Here is a 9165-nt window from a genome sequence, read left to right as displayed (position 1 = left end):
CACGGTCCTGCTCCTGCTACAGCTGCCGCCGCCGCTGCGATTGCGGCTGCTCGTGCTCGGCACGGCAGGCCTGTGTGCGGTCTGGATGCCCGATGGGCCGGCCGGCGGCCCTCGGCAACGCCCAACGCGGATAGATGCCTCGCGCGCGGCCTGCCTCTCGCGCCCGGTGGGCGTGCGCCTGCTCGGCTCGGCTCGGCTATCCCAGAGAGAGCAGGCCGTCGGGGCGATTTTTTCTATTTTATATTTAAAAAAAATCAAAATTTCAAAAATATATGTCCGTTTCAAAAAAAATTCGAAAATATACCCCGGTCGCCCGCCCCAGGGGCGACAGGACCTTAATGTATTTTTTTTCTTCTAATTTGCAAAGATGTCCCTGGCCGGCGGCGCGTTGGGGCAAGGGTGGCTTGTGCCCCCCCGGCGACATGGGGGCCTGTCGCCCTCCCCCCTCGGGCGACTGGGGTCCCCACCCACAGGCGACACGGGGGGCCTGTCGCCCCCCAGGCGACCGGCTCTATATAAGCTCTTGACCCCCCATTCCCTCCTCATTTGAGCTCAAAAATTCTACCATAAATCCAGAAAAAAAGAGAGGGGTGAGGAGAAGGGAAGCGGCGAAACCCTGCCGGATTGCGCACTTGTGATCTGCAGGTAGGTACATTTAACTTATGTATTTTTCCATTGGTATTGTAGAGTAATTTAATTTAATTAGTGCTATAGTAGAACCATTTAAGTAGGAGTTTAATGATACTTTAGTTACGTAGTAGTAAATTAGTTTAGAAAATTAGTACTACGCGTTTATTATTACAATTGCAGTACTATTAGAGACGTGTTTATAAATTAATTACGATTTAGAATAGAATTTCGCATATGCAGTATAGAATTTGAGTGTCATCACATAGTTATGAATACTCATATGTTGTAGTTGAAATCCATACTTAGTTTTTACGGATTATTGAATAAAGTAGTGAAGTAAAGAGTATAACTCGATAAGTATTCTGTGATATACACATATGTCGAGCAAGATGCAGTTTCAAGTTTTTTTTGGTGACTACAATGTTTTGTATGGGCCAAATGGAGTAGATCTTTTTGTCTTTAAGTGCACATCTGGCGCCATAGATAAACCTCTGGAGAGGAGTTTTGGTTCCATATATAAGTGGCTGCAGCGTGGGTTCCGTGTTGATCCGGAGACACATGTGATGACCGTCCAGTCTCTTATTAATTGGGAGGTAGAAAGTGATTTATGGGAATTGATGATGATACACAACACTGATGACTGGCAGAAGTACATGCAAGCAGCTATAGAGCGTGGGTGGCCTCTGGCCATTCTTGTTCAAACACTGGAGAAGACACAAAATGAAATCCAATATGGTGCAGATCAAGCAACTCCGAGTATTCGAAGAGAGGCCAACTATGTTGAGCAAGATGAGTCAGAAGAGATAGAGAACCAAAACATCAGACCACAAGGCCTTGCTGATGAGGGAGAGAGGATACATAGCATTGTGGACGAGATGGAGGCTGAAGACCAAACCGCAATGGAGATGGAAGAATATGAGGGCTCATCTGATGACGAGCAGTACTCATTGCCAAAAGAGTGGAAGGAGCATGGTTTTGGCAATCATGTCGTAGAAGACGTACGAAATCAGGAGTGGGAGTACAGAGGGAATGAGGTAGTGCAATGTGCAACATATCCAAACATTGAAGCCGTAAAAGATGCTGTGAGACTATGGACAATATCATTGAAACGAGAATTTAGAGTCGTAAAGTCTGTCAGTAAAGAATATGAGGTGAAGTGTGTGAATGATGGATGTCCATGGCGAGTACATGCATTCAAGAGAAAATGGAAGTTGAACTAAAAATATTCCATTGTGACAGAGCATACTTGTTTGCTGTCAGAAGTTCTTCCCTCGCATCGCAATATAACATGCGATTTTGTTGCAAAGCAAATATATGGGTTGATTATGGACAACCTAAATTATGAGCCAAAAATGATTGTTCGACACATTGAGCAGACTTACCAGTACACCATTTGTTATTTGAAGGCATGGCAGGCTAAACAAAGGGTGTTCGAGATGCGGTTCGGCACATACGAGGCATCATATGATAACCTACCTCATATGTTATCTCAGGTTGCTGCTAGAAATCCTGGAAGCTTTTATGACACATACCTCGTACCAGCCGTGACTAGGGGGCAAAGCATTCTGCAACGAGCCTTCTTTTGCCTAGGTGCCTGTGTTAGGGCATTTCAGTGTTGTCTTCCGGTGATATGCATTGATGGCACATTTGTGACTGGAAGGTATAAAGGTCAAATACTCACCGCAATCGGGGTAGATTGCAACAAGCAAATAGTTCCGCTCGCATTTGTATTTGTTGAGAATGAGAACTTAGATAGTTGGTATTGGTTCCTTGAACGAGTGAAGGTTCATATTGTTGCTGCACGTCTAGATGTGTGCCTTATTAGTGATAGGAATGCAGGTCTGCTACAATCAATACTGGAATTACAACGTGGAACTGCGACAACGCCTCCATTGTGGCCCGATGTCCAAAACAGGTGGTGCATTAGGCATATGTGTGCAAACTTATGACCACTTTAAGAACAAGGATCTTAAAAACATGTTTAAGAGATTGTGCAAACTTCTATGACCACTCACCCGTAGGCACACAAGGCGAGGCCTCAGGATGGCTATACCCGGCACCACGTGGAGGCACTAACTGGCGCGGTGAGTCTCTTGATCATATATATATATATTCATAAGATAATTCATGTGTTACTAACTGTTCTTTTACTCAATGGATGCAGTTTCTCCTTTGCAACATGATGGAGACGGACTGCTCGACTTACCTGATGAGGGTACGTGCCGGATCCCCAATGACCCAGTTTGAGCAGACAGAGGCATGGTCGAGGCAGCGTGACCAGTTGCGTTCAGTACTGCACAACTTGGGAAGCCGTGTGCAGTATGAAGACAGCCACGGGTCGTCCCAGGCCTCGTCGTCGTTCCCGTGTCCGGCGACTGTGCACCGGCCGACGTCTCAGTACTACACAGCTGCAGGTAACGTAGATATCTCTTTAAAATTAGATCATGTGTTGCTACATATTTACTAATATCACAAACAGGATACGATCCAACTACTGCGTTCGTCTATACTAGAATGTTTAGGGGGTACTACCAGTTGGCGGACCGTATCTAGAGATGGTATCGGAGCCACAGATACCGGACTACACAGGTTAATTTATGTTTCGTATTTCGGTTTGGGGGGGGGGCATGAAGTCATCCATGTCGTCATCCCGGTTAACACAAATTGGTGGTTGAGGTGCTGCAGCATGACTCGACGAACCTCCGGTCATCTGTTCTTGCGCAGGTCATCTAGTTTGCGGCATAAGTCCACCGAAGATACGTACCAATTTACGGAAATTTGTTATCTATTTGTTAATCAACTCCGTGTCCTTGGGGTAATCCTAGCATATAATTAAACAACAATGTTACTGTTTCATAAATATGGATTCCAAATGACGGACGAGATTAGAACTAAATGAGAGTTACCTTAATGTGCATCTCATACACCTCTGGCTACATCCATATCTTACAAGAACTTTGTAAGAATCCAATGATATTAGTATGATTCGCTAGTTCACATACTCTCATGTATATCTTCCGACGTTCTAGCAGGTGTCCCTTTAAATCTTGCGTAGTAATACCTCGAAATAATATGAAATATTTAAACTCTACTATTTTGGACAACATTATCTCTATCGTATCATCCGCTAACGGATCCAACTTCTTACTGATAACAAGATGGGTCATGATATCAAATATTATACTAGATTTTTCTTCGGTACATGAAAATCCTCCACAATTGGAGGCAGTCATTGCCTTATGCTGCAATATCAATAAGGTACTGTCATAATTCTATTATAATTCATAATTAATTTAAAAACAAGTCTGTAATAGTACTGAAATTGTAATACTAAACGAGTGTTCTAAAGCACCAAATCTAATTCAGCTAATCCGCTAATTAAATTAAATTGTTATACAATATCAATGGATTCATACGGAAGTTACCGGTAAATCACAAGTGCGCAATTCGGCAGAGCTTCGCCGCTTTTCTTCTCCTCACCGCTCTCTTTTTTCTGAATTTTTGGTGCAATTTTTGGGCTCAAATGAGAAGAGAATGGAGGCATGGAGGCCAGAGCTTATATAGGGTGGGAGACCCCTGTCTCTCGGGGGGCCTGTTGCCCGGGGGGGCGATAGGACCCCCTCCCTCCACACACCCCCGACCAGGGACCTCTTTGCAAATTCAAAAAAAATTACATTAAAGTCCTGTCGCCTGTTGCTTGGGCGACAAGACCTCTGTCGCCCCTGGGGCGGCGACCGGTGGCTATTTTCGAAAATTTTCAAAACAGACATATATTTTTGAAATTTTTATTTTTTTAAATATAAAAAAGAAAAAGACGCGCCGCCGGTCCGGGTCTCGATGGGCTCAGGTTCCCATCGCCAGCAGATGGGCCTTGCGCGTGCAACGTCATGCTGCAAGGGAACGGTCGGATGGGTTTGGGTGCGAGTTGTGGGAATTCGACTGCGATTCTGTGTTTCCGGCAGTACATCAACAAAACTAAAAAGCTCACGAGTCTGGAGGTGTGCAACACAATACTTACAGCATGTGCAGAAGTTGCAGGGCCATGCGTGATTAGATAGAGGTGAAAAATAATAAGAGAATTGTTCGACAGAAAAGTACCTGGTGCGTCTGTCGCCTCTGACGCTTCGTCTGCCGAGCACCTCCGGCGACACACTGTCTTCTCCGGCGATGGCGAGGCTTGGATAGGGTTATGGATTTGAGTTTTGGGGAGGGATTTGTGGTCCACGGCCATAGAAGAAATGGCCGGGGAGCTGGCCAGCCCAGCACGGTTGCGGTTGGGGCGGCAAAGCGACGGGGGTAGGTGGCCCGCCACGGGCGGTGGAGGACCGCCAAATGGGTGGGGTAGGTGGCAGGGGTGTCAAATTGGGGCAGTGGAAGGTGGGGGCGTCGAACCCTATGTGGTTAGGGGCGGCGGTGGTGGCTAGGCGGCGCCGGATCCAGGCGGGTGGCAGTGGAAGGCAGGGGCGTCAGGCTGCGCCGGGAGGAGAAAGAGGCGGGCGACGCTCGGGAAGGGGAGGGGAGGCTGGCGCGCCTCCGGGAAGGGAAAAGGAGGGGATAGGGTTAGGAGTTAGTGAGACCTAAGCCCTTGATTGTAGATTTAATGGTCAATAGACAGATTTTTAGGAGCTAATTCTGTTGATAGATAAATATATAGACTCAAATAATAATAATATCGATACCGAACAACAAACTGAGCTGAAGCCGAACAACCAAAATTCCTCTGCTTCTACTATGTGTTTCTTCTCGAAAAACTAAAGAACCACGTATCGAAGGTCTACTGTACCCCTACCCTACCCCTCGATCGATTGCTTCTAAATTTAAGTCACCATATAGGCAACATGGGATTAAGAACTCGAGCCCATAGTATGCAACTGAGTATGCTGTTTCTGTTAGGTATTGAACCGAGTTGACTCTAGAGAGCTGCATCTTTTTAGGCCGGAGACGGAATCAATAGGCTTTTGCATACAGTTCGACAAACTATCTAACCACACCCTCTTGTCTTAAGTTTTGAGGTTGTCCTAAATTAACAATTTTAAATTTTGACAATAAATTTTTTTTGTATGTGTTGAATTTAGATATGCGAAAATTGTATCAATGAATTCCTCTTAGAAAGTATATTTTAATTATATATTTTAAATATTTTGTAGTAAAAAATAGTTAAAGTTAAGTTTTGAAGACCATGTCAATATCCAAAACATCTATCTATTATCTTTATATTTAAAGGTTAAAAGAAGACACCACGTTCGCCGAGAGGGTCAAGAAATTACCACGTTAATCGGAAAAAAAGAGAATGATACAGATCGTTGGATTTTATGAAGATCTAATGGTCAAGAATAATCCACGGAATTCAAGCCCGATAAGGTTAATAAATAGTAAATTCGGAATTAAAAATCAAGAAAAAAGAAAATTTTGAGTCGGATACAAACTAGGACCCAAATACCTAAATAAAAAGCCCATATTAAAAATATCATAAAAGTACACAAGGCACACTAGAGGAGCAAATGTTCTATAACAGGGAGAACTTTACAAGAGATTATTCAAATGAGACACGATAACCCAACAGATCAGGTAATTTTAATATTTTTATGAGTATTTTCATCTCATAATAACCAAACCTCTGTTATCCTAACAATTTTATGATATTATACATTACAGGGTTTTGTTTTTACATCAAGAGCCACAATTGATCGCTTCGAAAATACTTCCTGGTGGTAGATGTCATGCAATAGTTGCAACAAAATGCGCACTAAGATAGCCAACAAGTATCACTGCCGTAAATGCAATACATGTCCAGAAGCAATAACACCTAGGTACTCATACTTTCCCGAACATTGATTTCCAAACACCATGTTATTCATTCTAACCATGATAATATATGTATTGGATTCGTCTCCGAATTAGTGATCATACAACAACTACTACATGCAGTATATTTGATGATGATGCAAAAAAAGAATTCTCAAGAAAACTATTACAATCCTGCTTGAATCACTCAATGGAGAATCTGAAGAAGTTCCTAAAATTATAGAACAACTATATGGAAAGGCACTTATCTTTTGATTCAAACTCAATGACCAAAACCTGACTGAAGGAAAATAATATTATTTAGTTAAGAGAACATTTGAGGCAAACGATAAGCTTGAGTTGGTACATTCAAAAAATAAAATTGAAGGGGTACACAATATTTTCTCTTCTCTGCCGGGGCCTTCGAAAAGGAGCAACACGGAAGCATGGTAGTGCGGAGGGAGCAGCACAGCTAAATGGATAAGGTGTAAGGATAAGGCCGGGAAAAAATTAAGATTACTTAAGATAAACTAACGTACAGCCAACATTTTTAATATATAAATCGTACTCATTTGTTATGAATCTCATTACAAAAAATATCAATTCTGAAAAATTAGATACATAGACAAAGATATATTTGACCATTCCTCTAAAATTCCATTTATATTTTATATTGCTATATCAATAAAAAAAATTCTCAGTTACAATTAATACAAAATTATTGTTGAGTGATAATAATATTTTATCATGCTTACAAATTATAAAAATTTTAATTCATATCCAAAAATAAAATATTCCACAGAAAAAAGAAATTTATGGAGTGCCTAAAAATAAAAATAAACATAATGGAGTAATACAATACCATCAATTTATTTTTAGTTACCAAAAAAATATAAAAAATAAAATAAGTTAGAAAAATAAAAAATCGGAACGCTATGATAGATAATAAAATACAACTAGACGCACTATCATGGTTACATATGTTTTATATTTACTCATGAAATTATTATTACATATGATTACACATGGACTTTGTAAAAACATTAAAATATATAAACAAAAAATATTCTGTAACGCTATGATAGCTAATAAAATACAACTAGACGCGCTATCAGTGCGGGCACACATCGTGTCAAGTTCATATATGCCTAAGTTATATATAAGTCCGAAACCTAAAACACTAGAGTGAGATAATTGTGTCAATATGAAATAACTCTTAACAATTAAAGAAAAGGATAATCTAGCCGCGCAAAATGTGCGGGTATCCTTCTAGTTAATTATTTAAAAACTGGATGGAATTTTTTGTATCAAACCGAAAAAGGCACCAGACTAGTGCTCAGGAAGGGGAGGGGAGGCTGGCGCGCCTCCGGGAAGGGAAAAGGAGGGGATAGAGTTAGGAGTGGGGGAGTGAGACCTAAACCCTTGATTATAGATTCAACGGTCAGTAGACAGATTTTTAGGAGCTAAATCTGTTGATAGATAAATAGATAGACTCAAATAATAATAATATCGACACCGAACAACAAACTGAGCTGAAGCCGAACAACCAAAATTCCTCTGCTTCTAGTACGTGTTTCATCTCGAAAAACTAAAGAACCATGTTTCGAAGGTCTACTGTACCCCTACACTACCCCTCGATCGATTGCTTCTAAATTTAAGTCACCATATAGGCAACATGGGATTAAGAACTCGAGCCCATAGTATGCAACTGTGTATACTGTTTCTGCCATGGTCATGTAGCTAGGTATTGAACAGAGTTTTTTTTTGAGACTTACTGGAGCTTCATTCATGCAACAAGAGAGGTGTTACAATCCACCGAAACAGGTCCCTGTAGCGCTAGGTATTGAACAGAGTTGACTCTAGAGAGCTGCATCTTTTTAGGCCGGAGACGGAATCAATAGGCTTTTGCATACAGCATGCGTTCGACAAACTATCTAACCACTCCCTCTTGTCTTAAGTTTGAGGTTGTCCTAAGTTAACAATTTTAAAATTTGACTATAAAAAAAAATTGTATGTGTTGAGTTTAGATATGCGAAAATTGTATCAATGAATTCCTCTTATAAAGTATATTTTAATTATATATTTTAAATATTCTATAGTAAAAAATAGTTAAAGCTAAGTTTTGAAGACCATGTCAATATCCAAAATATTAATTATTTAAAAACTGGATGTAATATTTTGTATCAAACCGAAAAAGGCACCAGACTAGTACTGAGAAAGCTGCGTATTCAAACAATGCAAGCGCAGCTTATATGTATCACGCGTTAGCTCGACGAATACAAAACCCCGGAGCGTTTTGGAGCTCATTTTGATCATGTCTATCCTGCTACATATCCACAGGAGGAACCATTCCAACTAGGCAATGGGTTAGGCGGACGGGACGGTAGGTGTGTAACGATAGAAAACAGTGCTCGAAACCGAGTTATCAGCCTGTCACCCGCATTATCAATCCCGCCCACTAGCTGGAGAACCCTACTAAACAATACGGCTCCGATCACCTCCTCGCTCTGACGACACGGAGGACCCAATCACCCCGTTGCTGCTGAGTGCTGATCTCGGACCGGCCGGATAATTGTGCTCCAGAAGTCAAGCACCTGTACGTGCTCACGCCATCTGCCGATCTCTAGCAGCCGACTTGGATGGCTTCTCCTAGCAGCCTACTATACAAGTATACAGCCACTTGCCGCCGGCTCCATCCGGGGGAAAACTAACGGAAGTAAAGTTCCAGTTGCCTCGTGAGCAATGATCGGC

At 41.8% G+C, this 9165-nt stretch overlaps 1 long non-coding RNA gene across 1 annotated transcript; it reads left to right on the top strand.

Moving 5' to 3' along the window:
* The first annotated feature begins 6080 nt into the window (after positions 1-6080).
* Positions 6081-6530, top strand: LOC120705163. The gene is made up of 2 exons (XR_005687814.1): positions 6081-6198; positions 6286-6530. It is a non-coding gene; the product is annotated as an uncharacterized LOC120705163 (long non-coding RNA).
* The last annotated feature ends 2635 nt before the right edge of the window (positions 6531-9165 follow it).

The sequence above is a fragment of the Panicum virgatum genome, chromosome 4K (genome assembly GCF_016808335.1).
Source record: "Panicum virgatum strain AP13 chromosome 4K, P.virgatum_v5, whole genome shotgun sequence".
Classification (NCBI taxonomy): Eukaryota; Viridiplantae; Streptophyta; class Magnoliopsida; order Poales; family Poaceae; genus Panicum; species Panicum virgatum.
This window is presented reverse-complemented; position numbering and strand designations above follow the sequence as displayed.